The following is a 16226-nucleotide window of genomic DNA, read 5'->3' as shown; positions in this document are numbered from 1 at the left end:
TTAACATCTTTTCCCTTTTTTAGGAATGTCACCTTGTGCAAGATGCCTTTAGTAATCAATGCCTCAAGGACAGCTGAGCCAAATGCAACTGGTTAATTAGCCCCCATCTCAGCACCCGCAATTAGCAACACCCAAACTCTATTCCCATATACAGTAGAAATGTCTTATGCCTCCAGGTGCCACAGTGATGAGGTACAGGTGACTCTTTCCCGACCCCACCTCTGAGAGCTGAGCTACCTCTCATCACCATCATGCTGCTGGCTCACCTGATGAGAAGATTCTCGTAACACCCAGTGTGGCTTCTCTGAATGATTGCCGTGGAATTGTTTTCTCTTCCCTCAGTTTTCCTTTCTTCTGCCTCATGTTGCTACTCCAAATTTTCTGAAAAAAACTGGTTTGTGAATAGGTTACTAACCCATCAGAGAATACGCTTCCTTTCAAGTGGGAAATCAATCACAGCATAGTGGGCACTATTTTTATGGTTTTTTGTTCTACATTGTTGGTTTGTTGCTTGTTCTATGGGGAATGCTTCATTCTTCCTAAGGAGTAAAGGTTTTCAGCCCCTCTTTCTCTAACCACAGTTGTTTTGAAGTCTAGAGCTGTTCTCAAAGTTTGAGAGATCTGAAAGTTTGGCCTCAGGCAGGAAAGAGAGTAGTGTGTATGCATATGTGTGTAGATATATACTTGTTGTCTTGCTCTGTAGTAGGCATATACTTAAATTAATTTGACAGGTGGTTTATTTTTAACATAAAGTGAAACACAAAAATGGACCCCTATCTCAAAGATGTGAAAAAATAATTTTTTAGATCAAACAGGAGAGAGCAGATCAACAACCAATCATATAATTATACCTCACTTGGGTTCGTATATTCTGTTTTACATGGAACACACAAATTAGCTTTGCAATTTTGTCAGTTATGCCTAGATGTTTACTATAAAATGTCATTTTCTAAAATTGTACGGCTGCTTTAAATTCATCAAAATTCCATGCCACAAAAGGTATTAGGTATTGGGAAAAAAAGAGCTTATAAAACAAAACAGGCATATTTATTAATTTATTTTTTGATTGAATAGATGGTGAAAAAAGGGAAAAAAATAGAATCCCATTATTTCAAGGACTATTACACAAATGATACTATACTCACTTGGCCCTGGGGACAGGTCATACAAACATTAAGGACACTGCAGTGCCATACTCTAATAACACACAGAGAGAAATAAAGAAACAAGAGAGAAATGCAAAACAGGGTCAATAATAGTGAAAGGTAAGCACATTGAAAGCTAGAAGCTTTGGGAAAAGGTAAAATAAGTGTCCTTGGGTAATAAACAATAATAAAAGGATGGGATTTAGAATGTCCTCTTTGGGGCCTAATCTAAACATCATGAGAAGGAAAACAGTTGTTTGGTAGCAGGAATGACATGAAGAGATTAAAAACAGGACCTGTAAAGCCATGTGTGTTTTATGTGGCATTGTAAGCAGTTAGTGAAACACACTAGGGTTCTTGACAGTTTCTCTCTAATTTGGAGAAGGTGCTTGTATATTGTAGATAACCTTACAAACATGCAGAGGAACAAGGGTGGGGTATGAAGAGGTAACATAGTTCTGGATGCTTCGAGGTTGCTCAAAATTAACACAAGAAAAAGACAAACACAAAGTTGCATCCAATGCATATGACAAATAATATAAAAAGCATATAAAAAGCTCTTAAAAATCAATAAGAATAGTCCAACAACTCAATACAAAAATGGACATATTGTATGAATAAACAGTTTATGGGAAAGCAAAGCCAAGTGGATTTGAAATATATGAAAATATTCGACCCCTTTCATAATAAAGTAAATCTAAACAAACAAAAATTTCATCCATCAGGTTAACACATTTTTAAAATGGTGAGAGTGTAGGGAATCAGGTACTCGTGCACTGCTGATGATAGTGTAATTGATAGAGCCTATATGCAGAGCAATGTAGCAATATCTATCAAGACCAGAATGACACACATTCTTTGAGTCAGCAATTCTTGAATTTACCTTGCAGATACACTCCTCCATGTCATACATTGTGTGCCTGGGTGTGTGTGTCTACATTCATTGTTTTTTGAATTGCAAAAGAATGGAAATTACTTAAATAGGCATCAATAGAGGACTGGTTGAGAAAATTATAGTTCATCCACACATGGATGCCATTCAGCTATGAAGAAGCAAAAGACAATTCTATATGTACTAGCATGGAAAGATCTTGAAAATGTATTGTTAAATTAAAAAATAGTGCAAAAAAAGACTATAGTATGTTACTGCTTGGGGGAAAAAATATGCATGCACACAAAGACACACACACACGTACCATGATGATCATAGAATATCTCTGGCCTGTTTATACTTGAAACTGGATAAGGAGGTTGCCTCTAAGGATGGGGACTGGTTGGCTGGGTAGACTGCAGTGGCAAGAAGTCTTACTTCTTAATTTAGACACTTTCATACCTTTTACGTCTTATTATATGGCCTACTCAAAAAAATTTAAAACTAAAGAGATTAGAGGGAAGTATGGATTCTAAGAATGCATTCTGTCTGAGAATAAAAGTGTGCATTCAGCTGGAATTACTTTCGCTGTCTTAGGAATCTGGTAATAGTGAACACGAAACAGGAGGGAGAAAAACTTTCATAGATATTTTGACATCAAACTGAGATCATTTGATAGTTTTTGCCTGACTAATATTCTTAAATGATTATGGAGAGGATGTTGCGACCCAGAAAGGCAGTAATCCATTACAGAATCTCGTTTACATCCCATTAACACTGACAGCACTGTTACCTTTTTTTAATTTTTTACATCAGAGTCTCAGTTATTTAACCATTTTCCAATTATTAAGCAATATATGAACTAGACTCACCTTCTGTATTCAGAACAATGAAGATCAAAATATGTATTTCTTATAGCAATTATAGATTACAACAGTGAAAAATGGGTTTCAGAGTATGAAAAGAGTGGAGAACAAGTCAAAATCTTATGTGAATATGGGAGAACATTTTCATTATAATTAGGAAGCCCCAATGGCCTAATTTTCCTCATTAATGCTGAGTGATATTTTTGAAAAGTATGTATAACTTAAGGTACCAAATGCCAAAACAGTGAAATAAGGAAAAAGCAGAAGAAATAAAGAGAAAGGAATTCCCATTTATTACCCAATTTACATCAAAATGTTTTTTAATTAGTAGTGTAAAATGTTGCATAAGAAATTTTACACATCATTTTGTATGACATCTCTTTTCTTGAGGCGTGAAAGTGATTTTCATACAATAATTTAGAAAATCATACACAATTGACGTAACTTAGATATGTAGACTCTAGTTGTACACAAGAACTGCCGATTCAATTTTCTCCTCAATATACTTCAGCCTATAACTCATTAATGAGAATATCACATTTTTCTCTTTCATTTCATTACCACACTTGCCACTTGCATTCACCACGCCACTTAAGGAAAAAGGAATCCTAAAGGGAGTAATAAAAAAAAAACATAGTTGAGAAATAAGAGCAACAACAACAAAAATTTAGCTAAACGGTGGAAGATATTTGATGAGCATCCTGGTGAAATCCAAGTTAATGAACTTGTATGAGAGTAGGATGGACATTAATCAATGCTCCTCATCTTTTGGGAAAATGAGGAAAGCATTAAACCATTAAACTGTGGCTTGGGGATAAGATTTTAGAGGGCCAGTTTACGGAGTGCTGAAAATGTTCTTTTGAGGTTTCTCGTTCCCTTTAGCATTTGGAACCCAAAGTAGAGAATCGTTTCTCCTCAACACCAGAGGCCATTTCATCATTGCTTCCAGTCTCTTCTTAAGTATTGTTTCTCCATTCCTTTTGCTACATGATACCTAAAAGGTTAAGATTTATTTCTCTGCATCGTATTATTAAAAATAAGAAGCTTTCCACAAGGAAAAAGAAAGGTGTTCAGGTAAGTCCAGGTGCTTCCATTGATATTTTCAAGTCAACTCTCATTTGTGTTGGCAGTGATGACTTGGCTGTTGTCCAGCTGTTTAATTGGCTTTCGTTTGCCTAATCTCTTATAACAGATAACATTATTACAGAATCACAGGACTCCCAAATCCCCCATCGGACAAAACAAGCCTTTTAATGAGAATCCCTTCATTTTACTTGGCATTTGGCTTGGTTTGAGCCACCTCAATCCTATCTCACTTGTGAGAAATGCATTATTTTTCCCAACAACCATGCTAATTCTAAACCAGGAAACATTTATTTTGGATCATTTCTTTTCTGGAATGATTCAAAGTTCAGGAAAGTGAAATTGGGAAGGATGTTAAATTAAGCTGAAATAGCAAAGAGACAAAATTAAATTGGATTTTATAACCTCTGCTTTGCAACTAGGTTGATGTTAATTTGAATCTTGAAAGACAAAGCACTAGAACATTTGCTATTTCTGAATTTGCATTGTTTTCTTCTACGATAATGAATCAGTGTACAGATTCTTCTGTCTAGATTCTGTATCTTTTATTTATCCATTTAGTTATTCTTACATTCAACAAATATTTAGTGTCTTCTGTGTTCAAGGCACTGCTAATAGAGTGAAGAAACCAACAAACACAAAAGAAAATGCTAACTCTAATGGAGCTTATAATTTAGTTAGTGATAATTGTATGAAAAAAAGTAATGTATAGAAGATAAGAGTACAGTGTATATGTGGAGATGGGGCATATACATTTATATTACGTATAACATATCTATATCCATATATATCTACATAGATATAGATTACGTGTCATATTAGAGGCTGTCAAAGATGACTCCTCTGATAGGTTGACTTTTGAATAAATTTAAAGGAAGTAAAGGGGCAAGCCATGTAGCTTTTTGAAGAAAAGAGAATTACAGGCAGGGCACAGCAAATGCAAAGGCCTGAGGTGAAAGCATGTTTTGTGTTTAAGGAACCGCAAAAAGTGATGCGAGTTGGGGGGGAAATGCTAGAAGATGCGATGAGAGAGACAGGGTAGGAGTGGAACAGGTCAAGTAGGTCTTTGGTAACTCCGGAATGATTTGGGAATGGATTCTTTGAAACAACGTGTATACAGCATGGTGGTTAAAATAGAAAATCAGGGCCATGGAGAAAAGATAGAAGCAAAAATAGTGTACAAGAACACTAATATGGGGGCCGGCTCCATGACCGAGTGGTTAAGTTCGTGCGCTCCACTGCGGCAGCCCAGGGTTCGGATCTTGGGCACGGCCACGTTGAGGCGGCGTCCCGCATCCCACAACTAGAAGGACGTGCAACTAAGATATACAACTGTGTACGGGGTGGGGGGGTTGGGGAGATAAAGCAGAAAAAAAAAAAGATTGGCAACAGTTGTTAGCCCAGGTGCCAATCTTTAAAAAAAAAAAAAGAACACTAATACGGTTTCTGTAGTTGAGTACCATATTTCTCTCTGAGTTTCCTAGTAGCCAGGGCATAAAGGGAAATAAAAATTTCATAGGTCTGGTTAAATAAATATACAATCAAGCATACCAATTATTTATAGAAATTAAAACAAAATTACAAAAATATCGTTGCTCTTGCTTGTCTTCTTTGTCAGCCAAACATGCGGGTTTTTAAATTGTTTATTGTTTTGGTTCTTCAATTTTTGTTAAAAAAATTCCCACATTTGGGACACTGTATAATTCCATCCAATTTTAAACAAGATTGTATATTATAAAATCTTATGTCATTTTAAAATTATCTACTACCATACTGTAATTTTCATGACTTGCCTTGCATATATTGGTATGTTTTTTTTTCAATCCCGAGATTCAAGTGGCAAAATCAAGTGTTCTTTTAAATAGAAATTACATGTTAAATTCTTCATGTACTGAGAAGAAACTTACCATGGTCAAGTGGTTAAGTTCGTGTGCTCCAGTTCGGCAGCCCAGGGTTTCACGGGTTCAGATCCCGGGCACAGACATGGTACCACTCATCAGGCCGTGCTGAGGCAGTGTTCCACATGCCACAAATAGAAGGACTCACAACTAAAATATGCAACTATGTACTGGGGGGATTTGGGGGAAAAAAAGCAGAAAAAAAAGAAGGTTGGCAACAGTTGTTAGCTCAGGCGCCAATCTTTAAAAAAAAAAAGAAAAAGATTATCTCTTTATATCTACTGTCTCTTTTATAAGTCATTTTGCAGACTCTTACATTGGGAATAATGCAGATTTTTATTGATCTAGTAAATGCTTTTTTACGTCCTGTAACATTTCAAGTTAAAATATACTGCAATCACCAGAAATAAACTATTTTCTAGTCCAAAATCATAATGTAAGTAATTAAAAAAATAATGTTCATGATTATCCATCACCTGATAAAGGTTACCTCTCTGGGAAACAATGAAAAAGTGAATGAACGTGTCCAAGACGTTACCTAATATAATGTATTATTCGTTACCTAATGTTTATACAAGTGGATAAACCCAATTAGAAATATAGGAAAGAAAATTATATGAAGAGATGGAGAAGTGGAAAATATTGCCCTTATGATTAAAAGCAGTCATGTTAAATAACGAGGTAGTGAGATTTCAAAGATTTTCTGGGTATTTTATTGTAAAATGGATAGTGATTTAAACAAGCAGATTGAAAATAGTCTAAAGTAATACAATAGTGAAAGAAACATACTGAGTAGAAAGAGTTAAGATTTGGATAACAAAAGTCAGAAGAAAGATTAAAGCAAAAGAATGTACAGGCATGACCATGAAAGATAAGTAGTCTATGAAAACTTGTTAGGAAGGCCAAAATAATTAAGAGGAAAAAGATAATAATAATAGAAGCTAATATATATGGTGTTTACTGTGTGGCAGGAACCAATATAAACATTTTACACAAATTCCTCATTCTCTCAGGACTACCATCCCGTGAGACTGGTGTCATTATTTTCCTTTACATGTAAGGAAACTGAGAGCACCCGGAGGATTGGCTGAATCCTAATTTTCAAAGGCATTGGAATCTAAGGTGTTAAGTGATTAAAGTATCAGGTCAAGTTGGAGATTTGGGGTACATCATTTCATATTAATTATAGTAGCTATCCAGTCAGGAGACCAGGAAAGGGATGGTTAGAAATCCAGATGAGAGCAGTTAGGACCTATATCAGGGACTAAAAGTGAAGCTATGAATTTAGAGGGAGCAAATGCTTTAGGAGAACTGAAAAGTGGTGAGCATTTAAGTGAAAGATAAATGGGTACAAAGACCCTATTGAGTCTATGATATCAATGAAAATCACATTTAGAATTGTTTGATATAAAGCAACTGGGCTTGTATTTAGTGGGCAATTTAAAAGGTAGGTTAATGGGGGCCGGGGCCGGCCCATGGCATAGTGCTTAATTTCAGTGTTCTCTGCTTCAGTGGCCTGGGTTCCTGGGTTCAGATGCCAGGCACGGACCTATACCACTTGTCAGCCAGGCTGTGGCGGCATTGCACATATAAAATAGAGAAAGATTGTCACAGATCTTAGCTCAGGGCTAATCTTTCTCAAGCAAAAAAAGAGGATTGGCAACAGATGTTAGCTCAGGGCTAATCTTTCTCAGGAAAACAAAAGGTAGGTTGATAAAAATCTCATCTACAAGGGAAAAATATATTTGAACTTAGGCTGTATATGAAAGGGCAGAAATGTGGAGATAGATCCATGAGTATTTATCCAGAGTTCACCATGAGCACAGAGACACTGTAGGAAAAGAAAGTCAACAGCTGAAGAACCAAAAATCTGAATGAACCTGAACAAAGAATAGCTTCTTATATTTGATATATTTCCTGGGAAAAGATGCAGGGATCCTTTTAGTAAGCAAAGAGTAAATAGAACAAATGCCACCATCTTTCAAACTTTAATCTTTTTTCAAGCTACAATTTATGTTTATGGTTTATATTTATCGATATGATATTCTACTAAAAGACCTCTTGTATGAAACAATTATCATATACATTGCAAAATGGAATATACATGTACAAATGTTTCTGAGCATGTGCATACGTGTGTGTGTGAGAGAGAAAGAAAACTAGCGAGCAAGTTTTAAATGTTTTAAAACTATAAGAGGGTTATAAGATTATATTCATGGAAAAAAGAAATGTTCCAGTTCAAGGTGTATGTATTTATACGGTGGACTACTGGTATGATGAGATTGGGGAACAAGTCAAAACACTTGAATGGAAGCAGAATAATCATATATAAGACAGATGAAACATTCCAAAGTCACCTTGAAATAAATATAAAATTGATGTTGGCAGCTCGACAGTGACAGGAGTCAAGAGATTAGCTGCAGCTGCTGTGAAACCACAAAAGATGCAATTGATATTTTAATCTAAAATATCATGTCTGAGGAAAAAGCCTGAAACTAGGAATTGTTCTTAAAAATAAAAGCGTGTCTGTTGATATGTGTCTGACTTGGCTGCTTTTCATTTTTTTATCCTTATATGGAGAATAATAATAAAAGTATTACAATTTCCTAGTTCATCTTATCTTTAATTTTATTTCTTAAAATGAATCAGTTTTTTAAACACAAGGACCTAATGCCCTCTGAGGTTATGTCATTAGGTTAAAAAAATTATTGAAGATGTTTTTATTGTTCAAATACTGCTTTTCTTAGAAAGTGGTTAACCTTTTGAGTTTTCCGTAACTAAGATATTTTAGTGTATGTATTAAAGAACACTCATGTTTGTTCTTCTAGAGCTACTGTCTTCACTTCCAGTCTTCCTACTTTGGAGCAGAATTCTATGTTCCCTTTGTTGCTTGGGAGGGGGCAATACAATTATTTTAAATATTTTCTTCTTCTTCCTGACTCCTACAATATTCTAGAAACTGATTCATTACCTTTGAGGGATCTCACAAGACTCCCAGTCTACCTACTCCCACATCAACCTGATAAAATTTCTGGAATAATTTTTAAATTATTGTCATGGGCTCTAATCTCTTCTTTAAAAGTGTCCTACATTTAATTCTACAGGCTAACATAATCGTTCTTTAAAAATATGTTTGATTAACTAATGAATTAATTTATTCTTTTCCCCTTTTCATGACCAGTTTCTGGCTGCTTATCTTAAAACCACACATGATTAGGGGCTGGCCTGGTGGTGCGGCGGTTAAGTTTGCACATTCCACTTCAGCGGCCCGGGGTTCTCTGGTTTGGATCCCAGGTGTGCACATGGCACCACTTGACAAGCCATGCTGTGGTAGGCATCCCACATAGAAAGTAGAGGAAGATGGGCATGGATGTTAGCTCAGGCCAGCATTCCTCAGCAGAAGAGGAGGATTGGTGACAGATGTTAGCTCAGGGCTAATCTTCCTCAAAAAGAAAAAAACCACAAATGATTAAATAGCAAACAACAATGATATGAGGGGCAAAAATGATGCAAATAAATCAACTAAAAGGGACAATAATTTTCTTGTGACTGATTTTCTAAATATTACTTCGACCTTCCTAGTAGTGAATGTGAAAGGCAAGACACAGCCTAATATGTAGGACTCAGCATCAGAGAGGAAGTTATGTCAGTTGCTGATTTCACTAAGTTGCACCCAAACCTTTTATTCTAAAGCCTCAATTTTCCCATCTGTACAATGAACATAATGCCTACCTTGTAGCACTATAGTAAGTAGTTTGATAATTTGGTCCCTAATGTTTCAGTGTGCTGAACACCGGGCCATTAATCCAGGAGTAAATTCTCTTGGGTTGAGTTTAGTTCCACAAGGCCTTGTTCTGTACAAATGGTGATGATGATGGTGGTGGTGGTGATGGTGGTGATATGAGGATGGTGATGATAGTTAACATTTATTGGTAACTTATAATCTGCTAGATATTATGCTAAGTATTTGCTTGGCTTAACTCATTTAATCCTGAAAACAGCCCAACTGCCATTTTACATTGAGCAGCCCTTAGAGAGATTGAGTGACTTCATGTCCACACATATAATATGAATCTGCTGTATGTTTATATATGGTGTATGTTGTCCTCATAATGATAAATATGGAAGAATTGCTCTGTTGCCATATCTCTTCCCACTATTAAAAGTTATTAATTGAATGAAATACAAAAGTAGTAAATTCAGAAGAGGCAACATATATAAAATAAAATCTGAACTGCTTACAGAAATACTTCGAAAAAATAGAGAGCAAAACATTTTTTTTTAATTTTCCCTCCTTTTAGAAGAACAAGCATAGTATGTTTCTGTAAGTTATTGCAGTTTATCTAGTTTTATTGTTAGCACCAATGTATTCAGAAGTAAATTTTTCTTGGCAAAGTCTGCCTGATGCACTCCATCATTTCAGTGCATGGAAGATAGTAGCACCGATAAGAAATATTAGTAAAACTGATTTCAGTTCAACAGCCTGTACGTTGAGGTTGCTGCATTTATCTGTTTACATCTCTCTGTTCTGTACAAAAAGAGCACCTTAAACGATGCAGATAAATAATAGTGGCATTTTATCTTCCTTTCTAAAGTTGAATTCCAGAAGGTAGGAAAGATCCTTTCATGCTTACATTACCGTGACAAACTGAAAGAGATAAATCCCTAACGGATGGGACGAGATGTGGGAGTTAGGGGATTAATGCTTAGATGCTTCCTCCAATTTATTTCTCCCATTATATGTGTTAAAAATATATACCATATGTCATGCAGCATGTTTTAATCCCATCAAAATTTCTCACACAATTCCTCAGGGGATATGATTTTTGCTGCCAAGTTTTCACTGCTAGAATGCTGACTTCTATTCCTTTGCAGAGAGCTTCATGGTTTATTTTATGAGAACGTGTTGTTATAACTTCTCCGGCTGTAATTTTTATAAGGAAAATTAGTCCCGGGGGAATTTATTTTGAGAACAGTATGCTTAATGGTGACGGAGAAGGATAGAAATATTTCCAGAAAGCAATGTATCCTTCAGTTGTTTTAATAGAACAGAAATTCCATTGACAGCACTTGTGAAAGCCTTTATTATGCCCAGCATTTAAATTCAGTCCTTGAACTGGAGTTTTCCCAGATCATTTAAGGGTCAATTTTGGAATAGTTCTTGTGTCCTATGTCACTTTTCAATGATAGCACTTTACGCAGAGGAGCAAATCTAAGGGAAAAAAATTCTCCTCTAGTAATATTAAGTACACATGATTTACAGCAAATGACAGAAAACCTGCATGTAATTGCCCTAAGAAGAATTTTCTTTGGGCCACATTTTTGTTTTTAAAAAATAGTGAATAACAATGAATGTTATTAGGTAAAGAAGGATGGCTTGAACTAATTTGCAGTTCAAAAAGAATAGAAGGTTAAAACTTTACCCCAAGAATTAAGATCATCTTACCTTCATGTTCCTCTGTGTGGTGCTTTAGCTTTAAATGCCAATAATATCCTTGAAATTTTCATTCACTTTACACAGCATTGTTCACATAACACACATAGGCTGGGGTCCACTCTGGCCCCCTGATATTTGAGTTTTACTAATCAGGCATTGCTATAAGCTTTACTCCACTTAAATAGTCAAATATAACAAAGCCATATTTGGCTTTATTTCTTTTTAGAAATGAAGTTGTTCCTAAATCCATGTGCCCTGTTTCCAATCAAGTGCTCTAATTGTAATAACATTCCCCCACAGAGAAGCTATTAGCATTTATGGGCTAAATTAAGAAGAAATCATAAACATATGTGGGCAGAATTCCAGAGGTGCTCTTTGGGTTTCTTTCCTATTATAAGATATTGCATCAGTGGCTGTCATGTTTGCAAATGGCATATTTTTAATAAACTAAGTTTGCTGGTCACAGTACAAATGCCATCTTTTAAGTCTTCTATGGGAGTTTATAAATTGTAGGGATGCAAACTAAGGAGTTACTTGATGTCATAACACCATTGGCAATATACTAATGTTAAATATCATACAATTTGCTTTTCCTCTCCCCCACCATCTACCCCGTAAAGTTACACATACACAGACCTCAGCTTCTCTTTGTCAGACTCAAATTGGATTTCCTTTGCTATCAGCTCTAGGCTCAGACTTCCATGACCCTAATTTGGCAGCTCTTCAAGAGGTTTATGATGTAAGCTTTTTCTATTTCTAACAAAAAGTACAGCTCAAATCCACCTTACAATAGTGAATTCTGTTTGAAGTTTCATTTTCCAAAAGACACCATAGTTTCTGAGCCCAGTTTTTAAAGTTATTTCTACTGTTTCTATACTGAATAATCAATAAATTTTAACTTTGAGTGAAAATATATTGGTTTGAATAAAAAGCATGTGTTAAGATTTTCCATAACCTGACTACATAGTCAAATTTAGGGCTGAAACTGTAAAATATTTGCTATACTGTAACATAAATGTTATGTTTCTTTAAGCCACTGTTATTTATAACTTAGGTGCTAAATCTATATTTAGGTATTTAGTATATATTCATTTTGGCACAGATTTTAACACAGAGTTTGAAGTTCTTAAATGCTGTTCTCTTTAGCTTAGTTAAAGAAATCTATGTCTCAGGAAGCTAAAAATAATATAAGATTAATCATGATTTTAAATGTAATTGATACTAGATAAACTTATAATTAGGAAATCAAATTTCAAAATTGTATTACTACTGGGAATTCTCATATGATCTATATATCAAAATACAGTCATATGCTTAAGATCGCCTGGTTACTGTGAGAAATAAACAGTAAATTGAGGTTATGGCTTCTTTAAGATTTTATTTTTCCTTTTTTTTTCTCCCCAAAGTCCCCCGGTACATAGTTGTGTATTTTTTAGTTGTGGGTCCTTCCAATTGTGGCATGTGGGACGCTGCCTCAGCGTGGCCTGATGAGTGGTGCCATCTCCACACCCAGGATCCGAACCGGCGAAACCCTGGGCCGCTGAAGCGAGTGCGCGAACTTAAGCACTCGGCCACTGGGCTGGCCCCTGAGGTTATGGCTTCTTATGAAATATAACCTACATATGGTATCATGGATCATTTTGCATGTTTCATTTCCCATTAGAGGAATTCTAATGAAGAGGGCCAGTAAAATATTGATTGGTAAATGCTAAGCTGAAATGCATGTTTTTGAGTAAGCTGTAATTAAAATTGAATGCAACTATATTACCTAGAAATTTTTTAAAAAACTAACTCTTCCCATGATGATTTGGGGATATTCCATTTGGAAAATTTGTGTTCTTACTTGATCTGTGAAAACAGGGACACAGACAACAGCAAAAACAAAAACAGAGATGTTAAGGTATATCATCATTGGTCACATTATACAAAAACTGAAATAAATGAAGGGAAAAGAAGTTATTGTATAATGGTCTGTTTTCCGTGAGAGTTACGTTTGCACGAAAAATGAAAAGAAGTCACAGACTGGGAGTTGAGTATGCATTTTTGAGTCAGACAGATCTGAATTTATATCTGTGGTACTCTCTTGCACTGTGACCCTTGAAGCTCCGGTTTACTCATCTGGAAAATGGAGAGTGTAAAATTACCTGCCCATTTCAATGATTGTTTTGATGATTAAATGAAGGTGCATTATTGCATAGTGTCTTGAATATGGTAAACACCCTGGAAATATAAGCTAATAGAGTTCTTATTATTATCATTGGTGGCGAAAGAACCCTTGTAGAAATCCATGTAGTGGTTCCCAAATATTCTGCAGCCTTCTGACTGCTACTGGCTCTTGATGGAGATCGTAAAAAAACAAAACAAAACTGGTTCTTAGGAATATAAAAAAAAGAGTAGTAGTGTTTTTTTTTTAACATACAGCTGAATTTAAAGGCCTGTGGTTTCATTCTGATATTGTTTTACATTCAATTTTGCTGTTATCATGCTGTTTCATTTATTTGATAATGACAGTAGATGAAGATTGTAGTCCTGTTTTATTTTGTTTTGTTTAAAAACATTTACTAGGCCATATAAAGATGGCAAGCTTAAGTTGGCCCATCCTCCCATTATTTTATTTTTAATGTTATGACTATTGGAACACCAAAAGTCTGGGAACCATAGCTCTAATATTCTAACCATGAGAACTATTTTTCCAGCCTTTTCTTGAATAGTCCCATAAGACGTAACTCTTAAGACATAGAGTCTATTACTTTGGTGGACAGTTATAATTATTATAATGACTTTCCTTATTTTCCACTTCTTTGTCCCAATTCATTCTAATTAGGATTTAAATTCTGGGGTAATTTATTTTAGCATATGATAGAGGAAACAGAGAAATGAAAAGCAAATGGTTAAAACAGACAAAGTTTTGAGAGCTAACTGAGGATAAAACTAATTGGGCAGACTTTAGTGGCATAGATAAGGGTGAGCGAACAACATCCTAACCTAGTTTGCCAGAGTGCAGGTAAGAAAACTGAGTGGGAGGGTGACAAGGTTTTTATTCCTGTTGTGCATTATTTAGTCCTTCATCCTTTTATTACTTGTCAGGACATAGACATTAAATTAAAAATTAAGACGCCTTGATTATTCAACCTGTCTGCAGGTTGAAAGTACAATTGCCCTTTGACTTAACAAGATTGCCACTAGAGGATTATAGCCTGGAGAAAGAACAAAAAATGTACTTAAATGGATAGTGCTCACTCAAAAGTGAATGTCCTGCATGAGAGTATATATGTGTATGTATGCATGTGTGTGTGCACACCCCCCCCCCAAACACAATGGCAATCACAGGATTAAAGCATTTTAACAAAGATGAAAAATGTCATCCATAATAACCTATCACCCTAGATTCATTGATTGATTGATGGTATTATAACTACCATTCTTACTCCACGTATACAGCTAATTATTTTAGTTGGAATAAAAATGTATAAATAGTTAAAATGTGTAATAAATAAATAAATATTATAATATAGAAATATTTTATTAAAATGCACTAAACTTTTTTACAACTTGGAGTGGGCCTTCCTAAGTATGGTTTTAATGGCTGTGATTGCTTATCACTCCATGATTCCCCACTGTTGCCTTTCAGATTGCTTTGACGTTTTAACTACAACCGTCTGTGCACAGATAGTATCTTCAATGATTGAATTATTTATTGGGGATAAATTGTAGGCCAAAAGATAGCCCTTCAGGTTCTTTCAAAATGCTGGTTGCTAACTTTCGGAAAGAGTTACAATCAGTTGCATGTCCTAGGCTAAATTCTTGATCTTCCTTGGAGACACGTTCTTCCTTCAGACCTCAAGTCATTAAATGGTAGCATTATCCACTGTGTTGCTCAACTCAAAAACCATGCTTGCAGCTTTCTCCCTCTTCCACACCCCTGCTTGCTACCCTTCGAATCCATCATTAAGTTTTGTCTCTTCTACTTCTTTACAGTGACTTTCATTGTACTTAGAATAAAATCCATATTTCTTAATGTGATCTACATACTGTCCACCTCTCTAACTGTGACTCTAGCTCCCAGCCCTACAGAGCAAGCACAGTCTCTTAACTATGCTGTTTCATCCGTTGGGAATGCTCTTCCCACACTTCCCATGTCTGGTTTCTTCTTATGCCTTGGGTCATTTTTAATGGTCTGCTTTTAGAGAGGCTTTCCCCAACTCCCCAATCTAAAGTAGCCCTTCTTCCTTCTCAAAGTACTGTTCCTTTCTCTGGTCACCTTTGTGCAATGTATAATATTATTAAATATACATTTGTTGGTTTCCTTGATAAGTATCTCTCTTCACAACTGGATATAACTCCATGAAGATCACTACAGTGTCTGTTTTGTTCACCACTGTATATGCCATTCTAAACATATTACCTGGCACATTGGATTATAGTGATTTAGACTGTCTGGGTGAGTGTCCTGGCTCTGACATGAATTAACTACTGTCCTTGGGTACAAATATAAAGTGGGCATAATAATAATAGCACCTAACATATAGGATTTTATAAGGATTAAATGAAATTTTTCATATACAGTTATTAGCAGAGTGGTTGGCACAGTATAAGTTCTCAATACATATTAGTTACCATTATTGTTGTTCTAATGGACATTCATTAAATATTTGTTGGTTTTATAATATGAATAAATAGATAATTACTTCCTCAGTGTGAAAATGTGCCATTTTTACCACAATCTCTATTGCATTGACTACCATTCTTTTTCTTTTTTTTTCCTGGAGAAGATTAGCCCTGATCTAGCATCCATTGCCAATCTACTTCTTTTTTTGCTTGAGGAAGATTAGCCCTGAGCTAACATCTTTGCCCACCTTCCTCTACTTTGTATGTGGGTCGCCACCTCAGCATGGCTCACAAGTGGTGTAGGTCTGTGCCTGGGAT

This window comes from Equus quagga, chromosome 10 (assembly GCF_021613505.1).
Source record: "Equus quagga isolate Etosha38 chromosome 10, UCLA_HA_Equagga_1.0, whole genome shotgun sequence".
Lineage (NCBI taxonomy): Eukaryota > Metazoa > Chordata > Mammalia > Perissodactyla > Equidae > Equus > Equus quagga.
This window is presented reverse-complemented; position numbering follows the sequence as displayed.